Source organism: Miniopterus natalensis, chromosome 1 (genome assembly GCF_054644295.1).
Source record: "Miniopterus natalensis isolate mMinNat1 chromosome 1, mMinNat1.hap1, whole genome shotgun sequence".
In the NCBI taxonomy this organism is placed as follows: Eukaryota; Metazoa; Chordata; class Mammalia; order Chiroptera; family Miniopteridae; genus Miniopterus; species Miniopterus natalensis.
In genome coordinates, this window is record NC_142081.1 from 36637920 (window position 1) to 36657645 (window position 19726).

Consider the following 19726-nt stretch of genomic DNA (forward strand, 5'->3'; position numbering starts at 1 on the left):
TCAACTGGTCTCCCTTCCATCAGTCTCTCTCCACGTCTTCATACTTTACTCTGAAGCTTAAGGAATTATCCTTAAAAAGAATTATGTGCCCTTCTCTGTCTTCACACCCAAACTAGAATCCACTCTTGGGCCTGGCACCTAGAGTCATAGCCAAGCTTCATCAGCCTGCTTCTCAGGCCACATGTCTTCATGCGGCTACTTCCCAGCCATGCGGTAGTCACTGCAAATTTCTAAAGGTTCCACCATGCTCTTTGGGGCCTTTGTGCACTTTCATACGATTCCTTACCCCCAGAATAACTTTCTCGAACTTTTCTGACTGTGGCACTCCACGTCGAGCTCAAATAAATGCCCCTTTGCCCATCAAGCCTCTCACCAAACGCCCCATCAAGTTAGTCCCCTGCTCCCTCACCCAGAGCACGCTCCGCTCCGCTCCGCTCCGCTCCGAGGCCTCCTTTTGGCAAGGGTCTCTCTCCCATGACACCGAGCAACTCTGGGGCAAGGCCTGTGTGTTTTTCATCTTCATAGTCCCAGCACCTGGCAGTCACTCATTTGGTCGTATTAGATATATGACAGGTGCTGAACACCTTGCTAGAGACTATGGGCAAAATGCGTTCTCGGAGCTTATATTCTTGAAAGGGAGGCAGATAACTGGACAAACGTTTATGATAAAATAAGAAGGTACATGAAAGGGTTGGGAAAAGTGTTCTGTTTTTAAGTTTCCAGTATACTGAGAAGTGAACAAATGTCAAAATGGGTTTTAAAAGTTGTGGCACATTTTAAATGTTTACACTTAACAATTAAAGTTATATGATGAGTGTCATCTTTCCATTTTGTCAGTGTGCCTCCGACAGATAACCTCATTTGGGGAGGTCAGAAGTCCCAATTTGAGGACTTCAGAAATGTGAGGTGGGGAAAATTGGCTCTCTTATCCTAAGAAGGCTCTGACACTAGCAAATAATAGATATTTACTGAAAGGCTAAATAGATGAATGACTAGCTCCAGTAAACTAAGTCAGGTAATAAGTAGGTTTTATTTCTTATCAACATTTTGCTGTAGCCACTAAATAAATATATAAATAGTTAAAGATTCAACAACTGAATTCAAGCCCTTGTCATATAGTCCAATAGCAAGAAAGGACACCTGGATGGGGGTATAAGTAAAACTATACTGGCCAGGAGTTGATAATTGTTAAAATTAAAAGAAAGGGCATATGGATGTTCATTATAGTATTCTCTTGATTTTGGTATACGCTTTCAATTTTTCATAATAAAGTTAAATTTAAAAGGAGAGGGTGACAATCCAAGTCACTGACTAGAGAAAACTGTATATCTTGGCTGGGAAGGACACATACGTTACCACCTGTCTCTCAGCAATATGGTGACCTTTCAAATCTATGACCAGATTAACATGACTTTAGCTGGTTTCAAAAGCCAAGTCAGCTTCTTCAAAAAGCATTAAATTGACCTTTCATTGTAGTTATTGTCGTTGCTGCTGGAAATGCCCTTATGCTGTCTACAACCAATCTGCTAAGCACAGGGTTTACCCCCCTCTGACCTCATCTCGTCCCTCTTTCACAGGGTATGTTCTCAACGGCTGTGACCAACGAGTCAGGTTTAGTGCCACAGGAAGACTTAATGTTAAGGCAGCAACCTCAAAGGCTCTGCAGCTTGGGTTTTAGAAGAAGATGGGGAAATCTGGGTGAGAAATCTGACTTTACTGATCAAGGAGAGCTGTTTGATTTTTCCTTTAAATCCCCAAACCATGTCAATATTGCTACAGACACTGTGGATGTTTGATAAATATCACACAGTAAATGCTTTCATCTATAGCCTCGCTGAAGATATTTATTTTCCTCTTGAAGTTCTGGTTGGATTCGAGACAATCCTAGAGGAAAATATTTCAGAGTCCTTACCTTTTCAGTTCCTGAAGCCTGAGGCTCCCTGGCAGATATGGCTGTCAAGAAAGCAGAGGAAAATGTGTTGTTTAGAAAAAGGAGAAATAACATGATACCTAAGAGCTGAACAAGCAGAGGAACGTTCCTATAAGTGGGATTTGGTAGTGATGGCCAAATGCCTCGAAGAGCGGGAAGGCCTGACAGGTTTATACTTCTGAGCCAAGAAGCAGACACTTTCTTAACTCTTTTATGAAATATATTTGTAAGAACAGGAGTTCCTTTCTTTGTGAACATCTCTAGCCTGCAAGAAAACATGAAAACACAAAGTTGTTTGGGGACCCTAGGGGACGCAGAGTTCTTGGTGACAGAGGCTGTGTGTCAGTGAGATGAATGCAAACAAGCTTTCCTCCTGACCTAACCTGGTGGCTCCCAGCAGGACCAACGTGGCAGAGATGGAGTGCGCTCTTTCTCTAGGTGTTAAGGGCAGAGTTGGAGTTTCATTTGTGTGGATCTAGCACTTTGAAAGGGTGGGTGGACAAGTCAGTGGTTATAAAAGCATCTTTAGCATCCAAAGCTTCTGCAGGCTGTTTATAAGTAGAGACACCTATACCCCAAGGCACTAATGATCTCTGAGGGTGTTGAACAGACTTGGCCTAACTTTGCCTACTGTCCCCAAATGGTGCACATCTAAGAAAGTTGCTATGTTCAGGAGCTTCTTTACTCCTGAAAAGCTACCCAGCACTCAGCTCAAAGGGAATTGCCTCTGCCCCAGGAAGTGCTTTATAAATTCTTATCTTGTGTCTCAGAACAAAGAGGTACCTCGCATCTAAAGTGCTGACTAAGGGTGAAAATCCAATTCACATTGGGCCCTAGCACTAACTGAACACCAGTGTCTCTAGTGACCTCACGTTGCTTAAGACTGGCACGTGTGCTACAACCTCAACCCAACCAATTATAGTCCCAGAGGACTTTAAGGGATTATATGTTTTTCAATGAGCCAAAGTTATTAGAAAACTATTATCATGATTAATGACAGCAAAGGGGGAGGGGGGAACATACACACAAAAACAAGCCAAGGGCAAAAACAACCTATTTTCAGAGAATGAACCCTAGAGAGAACAACGATTAGTGGGACGGGCAAAATCAGGCTGCTCCAGGGTGTGCCACACTCTCAGATGTTACTGGCAATAGCATAAATCAGCACAACCTCTCTGGAAAGCAGTTTGGCACCATTTATCAAGATCCTCCAATATATTCTCAATCATTGTCTCAGTGATGCCGCTCCTTGACTTCATTAAATAAAATCTAAAATGTAGACAAGCCTGGCCGGGCGTGGCTCAGCGGTTGAGCGTCGACCTGGGATCCAGGCGATCAGGGTTCGATTCCCGGTCAGGGCACATGCCCCGGTTGCGGGCTCGATCAATGACTCTCTCATCATTGATGTTTCTTTCTCTCTCTCCCTCTCCTTTCCTCTCTCTGAAATCAATAAAGATATATTGAAAAAAACAAAAAAAATAAAATGTAGACAAAGAATTATTAAATTCCTAAATAGCCTAAATATCAAGAACAACCTATTAACTAAAACAGAGAAACTCCACATGATGGAACTTTAAAACAATGAATACAAAAAATTTAAACAAGGAAAAACATGCATGATATAAAGTGAAAGGAGGCTATAAAATTTTATATACAGTATAACCGCAACTAGCTTTCTAATATACATATTTACAAATACATGTTTTCCAACGCATTTTCTATATTTTTCATATGTAATGTTCTTTTACTATATCATATATTATATTTTCTAGTAAATATTATACATACTCTTTCTGATATATATTTTTCTAGAAAAAAGATTAGAGGAGGTACATCAAAATATAAACGGTGTATTATCTCTTTTGTGTAGAAAAATGGAAGTAGCAGAAGTTGTTATCTATGCCCCAATATTTGCTCTCCTCTTTTCCATGATTATAATTGAATTCTAAGCTAGCATATACCACATACATGTCAAAAACAACTACATTTCTCAGCCTCCCTCGTTGCTAGGTGTGTGGCCATGTTCAAAGGGATGGCTGCAAAAGTGATAAGGGCAACTTCTGGGTCATTCCTTCCCCTTTCAAGTTTCTCCCTTCTTGCTGGTTATAGGGGGGTCTTTACAGCAAGCCATGTTAGACCATAAGGCGAGGGAAACATGGTAGGAATGATGGAAAATGTGACAGAAGAAGCCTGGGTTCCTCAATTTTGTGGAGCAGAGCTATCTTACCAGCCCTGGCCCACCCACCTCTGGATTGTTATGTGAAAGGGAAATAATTCCTAGCATTTGTCAGCCACTATCAAATCAGGTCTCTTACGTGCAATTCAACCAACAGCCTAATTTATGGAAAGGGTCAGTCTTATTTTTTCTTTACATTTCCAAATTTTTAATAATCACCATGAATTACTTTGATCATCAGAAGAATATTTTAACTTAAGCTTTGCTTATTAATGTTAAGAAAATTAAGGCAGCACAGAGTAAGTTTGGGCAACCTGTGCCTTCTTCACACACATAAGAAAAAATGCAATCTATACTTATGAGAAGTAGCTATTAGATCATATGCCAGTGCACGGATTACACACAAATACCCTGAGCTTGTATGACCCTTGGTCACACCCCATGGCACTTTATTTGAAATCTTTTGAAAAATAGTTTTAATAAGGGAAAGTTATTTAACTAAAATCTGCTTGAGGAATAATCTAAAAAAGTAAAATTCAAATCAATATATTACAGTAGTTACTCCTTATCTGTGGTTTCACTTTCCATGGTAAGCCATGGTTCAACAATATTAAATGGAAAATTCCAGAAATGAACATCTCATGAGTTTTAAATTCCATGCCATTCTATGTAGCGTGATAACATCTTGCGCCGTCCTGTTGCATCCCGCCCAGGGTGGGAACGACCCCTTTCTCCAGCCCATTAGTCACTTAGTAGCCTTCTCGGTTATCACATTGGCTGTCATGGTTTCCCAGTGCTTTCAAGTAACCTTTATTTTTCTTAATAATGGCCCCAAAGTGCAATAGTGATGCTGGCAATTCAGATATGCCAAAAAGAAGTGCTTCGTTTAAGTGAAAAGGTATGTCAATATAGGAAAAAAATTTAATATATATAGGGTTCAGTCCTATTTGTGGTTCAGGCATCCACTGGGGGTCTTAAAATGTATCCTGCACAGATATGGGGGACTACTGGATATATCCACTTAAGAGGCTACACAGACTTATCGAAGTGAACTAAGAGACATTCTTAAAGCAATCTGTATGTGCACTAACTCTTGGCTTTACTTTAAGGGTGCTGTTTGTTCCCCACATAGAATCATAATGAATCACTCTCAGCAATTCTATGGCCCAATAACTCTGTTGACTGTCCATCAACAGAGTTTTTCATTTTTCTTTCCCCTGGAGGGGTGATAGACTTGGCAGAGCTCACATAACCTTCCTGGTCTCCTCTGTGATCTAGGGGCCTGCACTATAAGATGACTGTCCAAGATAAAGGGGACACATCTACTCCACTAAATACAGGAAAGATACCTGGTCTACTTGGGGATCAGATCTGAACCAACCGCCTCACTAAAACCACTCTCTAACCTTATTAGAATAATGCACTGAGGATCCTCTCAACCTGCAATAATGTTATGCCAGGGGCACTTCGTGCCTTTTAGAGGATCATTAAAGCCCTGTGCACCTGCATACAAGACAGTTCAGCAGGCAGACCTTAGAGATTCACATGTAATTATATATCAGATTAAAAACCCTGGCTTTCCCCCCCTCTTCCAAGAGAATGTCAAATGGTCCTTTTCTCACCCATGAATCACAGCACCCAACACTAATATGGCCAACTTATGTCAACAACAAAGGCAGGATGCCAGGGTTGCTTTACTTCCCTCCGACGATGACTGTGCCAATATGCTCTCAAGAACACCCTATATTCATTCTCGCCTGCCATAACTGAAGCCGAGAATCGGAGCTCTGAATTCTGTTTCTCTCCCCCTGTTCCCTTTACAGGAACACAAGCCAGCCAGTGCCACAGGCCTAATTACCATGGCAACAACATGCACTGGGATGATGAGTGTTTGTTTTTTAAAATGACTCACAGATTGTTCCCCCAGAAGCCCCAGACACACAGGTTTCTGGCTGGTTTATAAAATCTATCCAAAGTTTTCTTGCAAATGTCTTACCCCTATTAGCATCATGGGGGTGATCGAAGAGTTTCATCGAATCAAATATGCCCTTCTCCTTAAGGGTGAAAAAAATTCACTTGGTTCCTTAAACACTCCAGGATTAATCAATTTAAAACTCAAGTTAATAATGAGATTAATTTGAGTTTGTACACTGGAGATAATTAATCTGTTCCCAATTTAAATAATTAAGGTCTTTTACAACGTAGTTTTAGAGACCCAAGTGGAATAATCAGAGGAAATAAAATCAGGAGTAAAGAATATCAAATAAAATAGTCTTAAATTGGGGGGTACATGGTCAGTCACATGTAAAGTGCTAAAAAAGAATAAATGTCTTAATACCAAGATGTTTTTAAACTAATGTCCAAAATGAAGACATTTATTTTTAAAATGCAGACATGAATGAGTACAGACATTTGGAAGAATTGTGGACTACTTCCATTTATTTACTCAATACATATTAATTAAGACCTTCTATGCACTAAGCACCATTGTGGATAACTGGAAGATTGCAACAGGGGTTAGGGAAGACTATTTTATTACCAAAGACGAGAGCCATGGCATGGCTCAGTGCAGTATCTCCTCTCAGAAAGGTCCTTTGCTTCACAAGACACCACTCTGAATAAGCTCTAAGTGAGAGAGATCATTGCCTAACGATCCTATCAGGCCTAGAATTCAGAGTCCTGGCTTTGGCATCTTGGTTGACTCCCTCCAAAAAAAAAAAATGCTGGTAATTTTGGTATGTTGATTTCCTCTGTATGAAGTGGAAATAAATCTTATTTTATGAGAAACCTAACTAGACCTTTTCATATAAATCTGTTTAACTTAAAAGTCTAAGTATCCTGATGCTTACATGTGATACAACATATACTAGGCATGCACACACACGAAATAGTCACTAACAATTACTATCTCCAAACATCTACACAATTTATGTAACGTTACAATATATTTCTTCTCTAGCATTTAAAGGGATAACCTGAGTGTATCTGTCAGGATAGGCTAGGTTACAGTGTGGTAACAAACACCACCCAAATCTCAGTGTCTCAAGACAGCAAAGCTTATTTCTCACTCTCACTCCATGTCCATTATGTGTCCATGGAGAGACCACCTCTGTGTTGTCTTTACTCTAAGACTCAGGCTTAGGAGAGCAGCTGCCCTTTCTGTGCTTCTACCACTGACAGTTCCCAAGGAATGTGCTCATGCTCTGCTGCTTACCAGCTTCTTCCTGGAAGTGATGTCATTTCTGCTCACGATTCACTGGCCAATGCAAGATACATGGCTACACCTAACTAAAGGGGACAGAGAAGCATAAACTTACCACGAGTTGCGATGAAAAACTAAAACTATTTATGACTAAGCACATGGGTCACTGAACAAATTGCACATGCCTGAGACTGCCACTTAACTAAGTCAGAACATTGACATGTGACTATCCCACGAAAAAGGCTTCCTCAGGTGATTCCTTACCCCAAGTTCTGAGCACCTATGATTGATGATGGGGCATAATCATTTCTGCTAGAATTTGATAAGAATCCCATGAATAGAATAAAAGATACTCTACTCCAGCTTGTGGTAATGATAGCAATTGTACTAGTAACAGCTACACTTCTGAATAATTATGTGAGTCAGGCACTATGCTAAATAAATATTCTACATACATGATGTAATTTTCTCCCGACAATTTTGTGAAGTAGGCACTGTCATTATAATTTCCCATTTTATAGATGAGAAAACAGGCATACAAAGTTTAAGCAACTTGCCCAAGATATTCTGATTCCAATGTTCTTTAATTCCCATGTTCTCCTGCGTAGGAAGCCTTAGGATATTATTTTTCTACACTATTGTATTTTATAATTACTTTAAGATATAATAAAGGACAAGTTGTGCCATTTTTTTCTTTTGCCTGGGACTTTTCACCTTTACAAAGTTAAATTTTTTATTATTTTAATTTTTAAAATATATTGGGGCTGTTCTATATCAAGTTTTTTCCCAAAGGGGGCAGGGGGGCTGTTAGTTAAATATCTTTTAATGCCTACGCATAGCACAGTTCCCTAAGCACAACCATCACTCATGATGTTTAAAAAATTAGCAAAGGATGAATTGAGTTTTCCAAGTAAAGCCTCTAAAATGAGAGATTTTTTTCTTGTTCAAATTTTTCACAATTTTTTTTCATATGGTTTTGCACAGATAGACAAATGCCCTTCTTAAACAGAACTCTGTTGGCAAAGTCTAAAAATTAACTTTACTTCCCCGTTTAAAAATGCAAATACAAGAGTAGGAAGCACTCAATCATTTCTTACAGAGAAGGTACTCCTGCATGAATACTTTGTCTGTGATGATGAGAATGCACAGAAATACGCCCAGAGCTGAGCAGTCAAAACAGTGCAGTGATCGCAATTCCACAGAAATTTCCCTTTCTCACTACTGCTGCCTCATGGATGCAGCCTCGGAAATATAACATCAGAGGGGAAGGCGGGAGAAAATGCAGCAATAAGGAAACTGCGTGTTGCCTCTGGAGTTGGGAAGTGAAAACCTATTTGCGAAATAACTCACAATCAATAAGTCTAAGGATTATTTATTCTTCTCTTACAGGTGCTGCAATCAACAAAATACATCCCGGTCTAGAAAAAACAAGATTCTCATTTAAGTCCGACAGACACCATGCACAGAACCTTGGCCTCTCTAGCTCATTTCTTGGCCTAGGGTGGATTTTATTTCGATCAAATTGATTTAAATGATCCAGTCAAAAAGTCTCAATTTAATTATATATTTTTACAATGCAGACATGCAGGGCTGGTTGTCTAAATTAAATGCTATTTTTATTGCTTTATAGAACCTGATGTATTTTCTTCTGGAATAATTTGTTTAGAAGGTTCTTCTTTACTTAGTCTTGTATCAGTCATTTTGTATTTTCTTCCAGGATTCTTTCTGCAATCTACATAGACCATCTCCATCAACCAAAACAAGTTTTGGGCGTGTGTGTCTGTGTGTTTCAAAGGGAAATGCACGGACACACTGTTCAACTCAGAGTTGTGTGATTTTGATAAGTGATTTAACCTTTTTGAGCCTTGATATCGTCACTTATAAAATGGGAATAATATTAGTGGCAGACTCTGCTGACTACCTGCCCGATGACCACTAACCCTTGCTAACAGAATCAGTGCTTTTTTCTGGGATTTGGTGACTGTTCTTCAGAAAGGGGGGCTGCTCCAAGGCCTCAGGAGGAAACTCTTATATTAGCCAACCACAGTGGGCCACCTGCCTACCCCCTAAGAGACGGGCATGTGAGTTGTGAAGGGAATTCTGCTGGATGTCACTTTACCTGTAACCTTAAGGAAAAAAAAAAAAAGGCACATGAGAAGAAACTAGCTACTTCACTGTGCCACACATTGAAACCTGCCTGTAATTCCGAAACTGTAGTAGCCATCTCAGCACAGTGACAGGGTGGGCCTGAGCAGCTAAATAGACCTGCTAAGGATGTCAGAATGGGCGGAAGGAAGAATTCGGGTTGATGAGAATATTGTTTACCTATGAATAACTAACTCTGGATTACCCTCCTCTCAGGAGATTTTTGAGATAAGCTTCCTATTGTTTAAGGCATTTTGGTAGGGTGTTCTTTTACTAGCAGCCAAAAGTGTCCTGGTAGAAAAATACTGCTCTCATCTCATCTCATCGGCTTATTTTTAAAACTAGTGGAAAACAGTAATGTATATAAAATATCCAACACACAGCAGTACAAACAGAATGTGCAACAAATGCTAGTTCTCAACTTGATTTCGTGAAACATGTGATCACTCATTCAAACATGAGAACTAGACTCTGTGTGGTTTGAACGACTCCTTGAGAATTTTCCCTCTGAGAATTAAGGGTAGAAGTCACTGCTTTCTCTATTTGTTCACCTAAGAGATAACACAAAGTACCTAAGTTTATTTTAAACAATGAGATTGGTGTTTAATTCAGACAGCAAACTCTGTAGTGCTAATTGCAGTGTAGAAAAATATAGTTAAACAGTCATCTTCCTGACTGTGTAAATCAAAGGATCTAAAGAAAATTCAGCTCAGACCAAGTGCCCAACAGAACAGCCAAGTGTTCCCCATTTGGAGTCGGCCTAGTTTAATTGAAAATCTTTCATGGATGAAACACATATTTTATAAATTATCCTACATATATGCGAAAAGGCCACATTTCCTCTGGAATTTCACCTCATGCTTATTTCAGAATCCAGCACCTTCTGCTTGGGAGCCCTCTTCCCCCAGCTCTTCAAATGGCTGACTCCTCACCATAACACAGGTCTCAATGAAAATATCACCTCCTAAACTCCCCAGTACAAATACAATCACCATCTTATACACAACTTCTGTCATTCAACCTGTTTCTATTTTAACCCATCTCAGCACTTATCACTACCTGGTATTTTCTTGTATTGTAATTTGTTTCTGCCAGGGGGGGTCTAATCCTGGCTGATTCTGATCTAATGAGTCTGGGTTGAAGCTGGGACATAGGTATGTTTTTTAAAGTACCTCTCAGTGATTTCCAATGTGCAGCCAGATCTAAGAACCACTGGTTTATGTGTTTACTGGGTCTCTCCCAGGAACTTTAGAATGTAAGTTCCAAGAAAACAAAGGACTGGCCTGTTTTGTTTATCCAACTTCCGCTAGCCCCTCAAAGGACACGTGCGTACTGCAGACATTCAGTTAATACGTGTGGACAGACTGACTGACTGTATTGTAACGATGTCAGCAGTTCTGTTTCCCCAGTAGCTTATAAGTGGGCTCCTAGACTATCTAGACCACTCTGTATTAAAAGTAAACGACTCTAGAAAGTTCACTAAATAAATGAATGATAAAATGCTTTTGTGGACTTAAATGTTCTCATCAAATAAAAATAAATAATAGGTAAGGTGATGGGTGACAGATGTGGTAATTAACTTGGTAGGAGTAATCCTTAACAGGGTATACATATATCAAATTACCATGGTGTACTTTAAATATCTTATAATTTTATTAGTTATACCTCAGTAAAGCTGAAATTAAAAACAAACAAACAAAAGAAAAACCAAACTGGCTTTGTGTGCTCTAAGGGAGGTAAAGATGAACCTGGGTGTGGCCATTCTCTTCAAAGATCTTGCAAAAGAAAAAAAATTTCAGATCACCATTATATACACTAGAATGTGCTCATTGCTGTGATGAAAGAACAAAAGGTTTCCGGGGAGGTAAACATCACTTCTTATTGGGGAGGGGAGGGAAGAAACCAAGGAAGGCTTCAGGAAGAGGCAGCATTTGAACTGAACCTTATAGGGCAGATGGAATTTGGCTATTTAGAGAAGAAAGACTACGGGAGTGACATAGGGAAAGGGGGGCAGGAAAGTTATTCTAGGGAGAGGCAAGAACACAAACAACAAACCAGCCCAGCTAGAGATTAGGAGGGCCTGAACTAAAACATGGCTATCAGCATGGAAAAGAGTAGCTAGTGTCAACATATATTTTCAATGCCAATGCAAAGGGCTATGCAACTGACTACAGCGTGGGTTGTTGGTGAGAAAAAAGAGTGAAATTGCATTTTTATAATTGAGGGGCTGAGAGAGTGGGTTCACTAATAGTCATGGAATCAGGTGAGGAGCTAATTTTGAGGAATGGAGGAAGGTGATGGCCAGCGCAGTTTTGGACACGTGAGTTTCACTGTCAGTGGGTTGGATGTTCTGGGAAATTTGCCAGGAGCTTGATGTGTAAGTTTAGAGAGTAGGTGAGAGATCAGGATGGAGAACCAATTTGGGGACTGAGCCACACAGCAACAATGACTGAAATCATAGGGAGGATTTGATTAAGGGAGAGAAATTAAATGGCAGAAGAATTAAATCTTGAGAACACTCCTATTTAGAGGGAACTTAGAGTTAGTGGAGAAGTTGGGAGCCTTCAGAGAGGAATGAAGAGTGGCAGAACACGCCACCTCAGAATTTGCCTCTTTGGCATAAGGATTATTTTGAGCACATTATTTTGGGAAACAGCATACACAGGAGAAATTCTGAAAACACATCAGAAGTTGCCTCTTTTATAAGGAAAGTTTACATTTGTGAAGGAAATCTCCATCTGTAAAGTTGCCTTCCTCTCTGTAACAGCAGGCAGAGGATAACTAAGTAACTAGAGACTCTTGCCTATGGAGAGGCACTAATTTTTTTCCTTTAATATATCTTTATTGATTTCAGAGAGAGGAAAGGAGAGGGAGAGAGAGAGAAACATCAATGATGAGAGAGTCATTGATTGGCTGCCTCCTGCACACCCCCAACTGGGGATCGAGCCCATAACCCAGGCATGTGTCCTGACTGGGAATCAAACCACAATCTCCTGGATCCTGGGTCAATGCTCAACTGCTGAGCCACGCCCGGCAGGGCAGAGAGGCACCAATTTAAATCTGCATAACAATCTCACTCTCATTTACCCCTGCTTTCCCTGATCACCTCCCATAACTGGCCTCCTTCACTTCTTCTTGCTTTTATCATTTAGCTGAAGATGTTATTTAAGCCTGAACTCTAAACCACCTCTGAGAGTTACTCATTTTCCCCTGGGTATCTTACATGTTAATAAACATGTTCTTCTCTTATTGATCTGTCTTTTGTTATAGAATGCTCAGCTGAGAACTTAGAAGGGTAGAAGGAAAACTATTTTTCCTTCCCTACATGTAGGAGGAGAACAGGTTAGCAGAGGTTAAAAGGGTCCATTAATTTCCTTCCCCCATTGATCTCCTTCAGAAAGGAAGCTTTGTTGGCAGCAGGGCTGTTTAATTTTTAATTAATTTATGTGTGTAGACTAAGTATGTTTGCAGGCAAAGAGTATAGAGCCAATCAAGAAAAGAAACCAAATATGTAGGAAGGAGATAGAATTATTGTCAGAACCTAGTTCCTAGAAAGTAAAAGGAAATGGAATGGAGAATCCAAGTAGAGAGTTTACTCCCAACTTGAAAGAAAAGACTGTCACTTTGATCTATAAAGGAAGAAGAGAATGAATGAAGACAGAGAAATCTTGAGATGGTAAGGGATAAGTTTGAGGTGGGTCACCTATTATGAATAAAGGGAGTAGGGACTTGGGTTTAATGGTTTTCATTGAAAATGCACAGGGGATAGTAAAAAGTGAAATTAAAAAAAGAAAGAAGAAAAGGATTTTCAAAGAACAGCAATGGCCCCGCTGATGTTGCAGTGAATCTGGAGTAGAACCCAGTTGCCAGGTCCTCTCCATTAGCTCTGATTGCCAGGCACCTGGGAGCATGGAGCATGGGACTGTCTGGCCCTGACAGCCAGGCTGGCAGGGCGGTAAGGAAAGGCCAAAGGAGCTGGGGTCAAGTGGTTGGTTTTCCATTAAGAGCTTGACTATTTACACATATTTGCCAAGAGATAAGAGGGGTGATTCTGTCTTATCTTGAACCTTGGTATACAGTGGTACCACTTCTAAGAAATATGTTATTACTAAAGTTTTAGAACTGACCTCCCTCTTTTTTTAATGTTTATTGAAGTCCTGCAGAGATTGTCTGAACATTGACTCATTAAATATAGCTCGATTTCTTTAACATAAAAGTTTTGGAGAACCATATATATCTTTAATACTCTTACCTGAAAATCTGAATCTCATTTCCACAGTGGCATCTTTACATCTGAACAAATTTTAACAAAGGAACTCCATATTTACATAGGGTATTAAATGTAAATATTACCTTCTTCTTTTTAAACAAAATAATTTGGTCTTATAAACAATTTTAAAAGTGACAAAATACAAAGACTTTTGCTATTCATTTGCCCTATTATGGAAGAAAGTGAAATGGAGATTAAATTGGGAAGTGAGGTATTAATCAACTGTGCAACTTTGGACAGAAAACTTAAATTCTGGGCCCATTTCATTATCAATCACGGAGGGGTTGATATAGGCTAGTTTAGTTTCCAAGTCATTTTCAGTTCTACTGTCCCCCATGTCTTAGGCTAGGGACTAAACCTTAATAGAGCTCTGTAATTCCCCTCTTCCTTGGGTATCCATAGAACCAGGCATGGATCCTCTGGGAACTTGTAAAATGAATAGATATAGAAAGTAAACAAAATCAGGGGTCGTTAACTGCCAGCCCCCATCTCCCTTCCCTACCCAACAACACACACACACACACACACACACACACACACACACACACACACACACACAGTGCATTACAAAAAATTAGCATGCAATCATTGAGGAACTCTTCAAACCACTCAAGGTCAATGACTGCAACCACAGTATAAAGCTCAGATATTGTCCCTGTTCAGCAGAGTCCTCCCTAATCTTCTTGCCCAGCTCTCCTCAGCCCCATTTATACCCTACCTCACCAGTTTGGGAGTCAGGAGTGAAATACATAGTGGAAAATTAAACCCAGAAAGATTATTTATTCCCAAATGTGAAATTTAGATTAGAATCACATTTTATTAGTAGAAACCTGTTGTCCCAAAAATCTGTTTTTGTTGTTTAACTACTATAGCCCTTCTTTCCAGGTTAATGCTCCGCATTTGAAGGGTTTGGGGGCAATTTGGTACTTCAGTGTCTCCTCCCTTTTTCTGACACTGCTACCTATTGGGCAGTTTTTTCTCAACCAGCTGATGAGAAACTGGAAAGACACTTAAGAGACAGTAGTAGCCTGGTCCACACTTGACCAGCAGGGTTCCTGGTGTGACTGTATACATAAGGGTTTGAATGTTACTTTTGGGTTCCTGATGTCAACAATTATCAGGAGGTATATAGGTTTTCTTGCTTTCTCCTTTTGATTTTAAAAGTTACTTTTGAGAGATGTGTTTTACTTGGGAAAGAATAATATTAATGTATGCAGAAGATGAAACACATAATACTGATCTTTATGACACACTATGTTAAGAGATCCCACCGTTTAAAAATGTCTCTTCCAAAACAATCCAAGTAAAAAATGGGCAAAGGACTTGAATAAACATTTTTCAAAGAATATATACAAATGGCCAATGAGCACATGGAACGATGCTCAACATCACCAACCCTTGAGGAAACACAAGTTGAAACCACAAAGAGATCTCAATTCACACCTATTAGGATGGCTACTATCAAAAACAAACAAACAAACAAAACCTCCAGAAAATATCAAGTATTGCTGGGGTTGTGGAGAAAAGGGAACTCTTGTGCACTGCTACTGGGAATGTAAAATCGTGCTGTCAGCTGCTACGGAATCAGTATGATAGTTCCTCAAAAAAAAAATAAAATAAATTAATTAAACATAGAGCTAACATATGATCCAACAATTCCACTTCTAGGTACCCAAAAAGAAGTGAAAGCAGGGGCTCGGGCAGACATTTGCACACCCATGTTCAGAGCAGAATTATTCACAGTAGCTAAAATGTGGAAGCAGCCCAGTGTCCGCTGAATGAATGAACAAAGTGCGGTATGTCCATACAATGGAAGATTATCCGGCCTAAAAAGGAAGGAAATTCTGACACAGGCTACAACATGGATGAACCTTGAAGACAAGCGCTAAGTGAATTAAGCCAGTCACAAAAAGGCAAGTACTGTATGATTCCCCTTACAGGCGGTATCTAGAGTAATCAAAATCACAGAGACCGAAAGCAGACCGGTGGTTGCCAGGGGCTGTGGGGGAGGCGGGGACAGAGAATGGGGAGTCATTGTTTAACTGGAACAGAATTTCAATCTGAGAAGATAAAACAGATCTAGAGATAGATGGCGGTGATGGCTGCACAACAGTATTAATATACTTAATGCCATAGGATGATACACTTAAAAATATTTAAAATGGGAAATGTTATAATATATATATTTTACTACAATTAAAAAAAAAGCCTCCTGGAACCTTTGTGGTAGTGGCAAAGATCGAGTATAGGCCACCTTTTCCTCATGCCACCAAGGAAATAAAAGAAAATGGCATCTGAGTACCCACTACGTACCACGCACTTGCGTATCTACAACAAAAGCAAAAACAAAATAAAAATCAATGAAACCAAACCAAACAAAAAAACCACCTCCTTGAACAGGTACGATCAACCCCTCTTTACAATGAAGAATCTAAGGTTTGTAAGTCAACACCAGGTCAAGTAGTAAGAACCAGCAGCAGGATTCAAAGGCAGGTCTGCCAACTCTGCAAGCCTGCGCTCCTTTCAGCCCATGATGTTCTTTCCTTCTGCCCGCAGTTGTCTTTCTGAACAGGCTTTCTGCTTTGACTATAGAGCTTTTATACTTAAAAGTTGGGCCTGCCTTCAGAAGTAGGCTAAAAAAGTCAGTCAACCAAATACATTCACTGCGTGCCTACCATATGAGGCCCAGGGCTGGCTATGAAATAATAGAGTCATGTTTCCTCTCAGCCATTGGCCATATGGCAGAAAAAAAACATTCAATTAAAATTTCAGTGTTGGTCGACTCCCTCAAAAGCCACTGAGCACCCTGGACAAAAGCATTATGTCTTTCACTATTCCATATGGCCAGAATAAGAGGAAATAGTCTCATTTTACAGCATAGGAGCATTTTCCTCTTTTTTCCCAAACCTTTTACCATTATAGTTACTGATCTGCTGTTACTCGCTAATGTTGTGCTTCAAGCTGGAATTTAACCATTAAGGAAATGTTCTGTGCTGTTCAGAAAATAGGCACCTCTTAGTTTTCTGAAAGAGAGCAGGGGGCTCTCCTGACTCTCCAGTGCCTATGGGCCAAGATTTTATTTTCTTACTCTGATGTGAAACACAGAGAGAAGACAAGTGCAGACTGTCTACACACCCCCAAACAAAGCAGAGTGTTGGCATTATCCAGTGAATACAGCCCGTAGATGAGTAACAGATGGTGAGCCCCATATTCATTCATACAGCCCAGATCCCCAACTTTCTACTTCACTTAATGACAGGCAGCTTAATGATCAGAGAACTCCAGTTAGGAGGATAGCTTTACCGGTTTTCTGCAGGAGGCAAATGGGAAGCAGAACGGTGGAATACGTGGCGTGACTTGTTTTGCCCACAGATTTGGTTAAATGCAATGAATCTGCCAGGGGAGCTCTGTGGTTTCAACACCAGCAATATTTTGCCTCTTAGACATAGCGCAGGTTTAATTTAATAAGGAACCTTGGAAAAGTAGACATTTTTTTTCCCTTTTGTAGAGAAATATTCTTCTCTCTCAAAATGGGCTGCTACACCACAAAATTTGAGAAGCCAAATCAATTTCATAAAATGGCATTTAACAAACCCTATAGCTCTTCACAGTTGAGATGGTGATACATGGGGAGGCATATACACTCTCAATGGCTTATTTAGGGTTTAAAAACCTGTATTTAAAGAATTTCTTAGTGTCTAAATATGATCTTTTTATTATTTTTACTCTACTAGAAGCACTTCTTTCTGCCCTTTGAAAATTTATCTCCTTTTATTCTAATAACTCAAGAAAAACCTTTTATCAATGACCATTTATTGCTTAACCACACTTTCTTTTGGAGACAAAGCTTAATTTTTAAAACCAGCTGCACTAGGGTATTAAACTCTTTCTCCAACATATGATGCCAAAGGAATCCACAATCTCATTTCCTATCCGTTAGACCTAGTTAATGCACTTTTACATATCATTCATAAATATGAACAAGCCAGGGGCACAGACTCTCATTAAGAGCATCCATTGCTGGAGAAAATCAAAGAATAAAAATCACGTTCCGGTTTTGCTCTTTCACAGGTAAGGAAACAACCCAGCCACACGTTTACATTTTATCCCTCGCTGAAATTAATATGCATCTTGACCTAGAGATGAATCAAATTCATATAAACATAAAACCCATGTATACGCTGGTATCTCATTCGGGGCAAGTTAAACCCGCCACCCTCCTCTGAGAAAGGGCGCAACTTTAGGACAAGACCTACTGGCAAACGGTAGCTGGTTATCCTGAAAGCAGCTCCACAGAGCAGAGGGAAGAAGGTAACGTTGTGTTTTTTTTTGTTTTTTAAAGGCAAACACTGCCCCTCTCACATGCGATTCCACAGCCTTTGTTGGCAAATTCTGAGTACAAAAGGATTTAACCACCTCCCCCCAAAAAAGCCGAATCACAGTCATTATGCTGCAAAACAGACGACAGCCCAGCACGCTGTGTAGGGAAGACAGTGCGATTACCGCTTTACACCCCTGCCACCCCTCGGGCAGGGCTGCGACGCCAGGCTGGGCGCAGCCACACGCCCCATCATCCCCGCTCAGCCCGCTCGGCTTCCGAGAGAGCTGTGCAAACAGCTTCTTACCTTTACTGTGTTCCCTGGGCCAGTCACCAAAGCTAAGCGCTAATGATTAAAAAAAAAAAAAAAAAAGCAAATGTGGCCGTTCAAAAAAGCCCCTCTCAAAGAACCCTTCCCGACCCTTTCCCCAATCCTGAAACAATGTCTGGCTCTTCCCTTAGAAATCGGCCCCGAAACACCCCCGGCGACGGTCACCTTACTCGGAAAGGGGCGACGTGGGAAGGCTGCTCGGCGCGGCGGCGAGGCTGGCGGGGCGCGCGGCTCCTCTGCTCGCTGCCTCCGGCCGCTGCGTGCACAGCTCGCGCCCGCCCAGCGCAGCAGTAGTAGGAGCTGCCCACGGAGCGGCCGCCGTGTGTGTAGCAGCGGCGCCTGCAGCCCAGGGACTAGTCCCCACCCAGCTTTGTCTTCAGTCATCGCTCTTTCTACAGGAAGCGGCACATCTCCCACTTCCTCCTCGGCTTGGTGGCCCGGCTGCTTTCTCCTTTCCCTCCCATTCCGCCTCAGGGCTCGCTAGGGCTTTCGCCTTGCCTTGGGCCACTGACACCGCTGGGCCGGGAGAATCCCCTGGACCCCTTTGTTCCCAGCCCCTTGGGCGCTGTCTGCCCCTTCCCCTTCCCCTTCCTCCCTCACCCTCACCTCCCTCACCCTCACCCTCACCTCCACAGCCGCCTCAGCCGCGGCCCCTGGCCTGCGCACAGTCTGCCTTCTTAGCTTGAACTTGGCTTGTGTTCATTGCTGCTGCTGCTGCAGCTGTTCTTTTGGGGGGAGGGGGCCGGCAGCCCCTAGCCAGGCTCTGGCCCTGAGCTCGGGCCCCAGCCTCAGTGACTCCTGATTCACTGCAGGCCCTTAGCTAGCTGGGTGCTCCTGGCGTCTTGCTGCAGCGTTTTGCTCTGTGGCCAGCATTCCAGATGCCTAATCTCTCCAAGGTCCCACTACCACTGAAGTCTCGCTTAACCCACATACTCAGAAAAGAATGGCCCTGATAAGTATTCTTGTGGGGCACGGAGCTAAGCCAAGTCCTGCAGTGCGACCTGTAGCCTGACAGTGAGCACAGATTCCCAAGATTGTTGATGGTGGGAAGGAAGGAGGTGGTCCTAAGTGCTATATAGCCCCAGCCCAGAAATAGAGGCCTCTTCCGCACCCCCACCCCCACACTGGTAGAACTGAAAGGACCAGCAGAGTCTTTGCCCTCACTTTAGGAGTGGTGCAGCCTTATGGACAAGGGTAGAGACTGCAGGAAGTCTTTTCATCCACCAGGATTTGAATCCAAGCTGTCATTACTGACTATATGAATTTAGGCAAATTTATTTCATTTCTACTGGCCTCGATTTCCTCATCTGCAGAATGGAAATGATTATAGGCACACCCCACAGCAGAAATCTGA

At 41.3% G+C, this 19726-nt stretch overlaps 1 protein-coding gene across 2 annotated transcripts in view; it reads right to left on the minus strand.

Moving 5' to 3' along the window:
- The window catches only part of GNG2 (G protein subunit gamma 2), a 103369-nt gene extending 84599 nt beyond the window's left edge, over positions 1–18770 (minus strand). The window contains exons 1-2 of one of the 2 annotated variants that reach the window (XM_016198112.2): positions 18543–18770; positions 1913–1953 (exon numbers count right to left, since the gene is read on the minus strand). The gene's annotated coding sequence lies outside the window, so the exon portion shown is untranslated. Of the gene's footprint in view, positions 1–1912; positions 1954–18348; positions 18428–18542 lie in introns of those variants that run through there. The other variant, XM_087820502.1, reaches the window with a different exon arrangement.
- Positions 18771–19726: the final 956 nt, after the last annotated feature.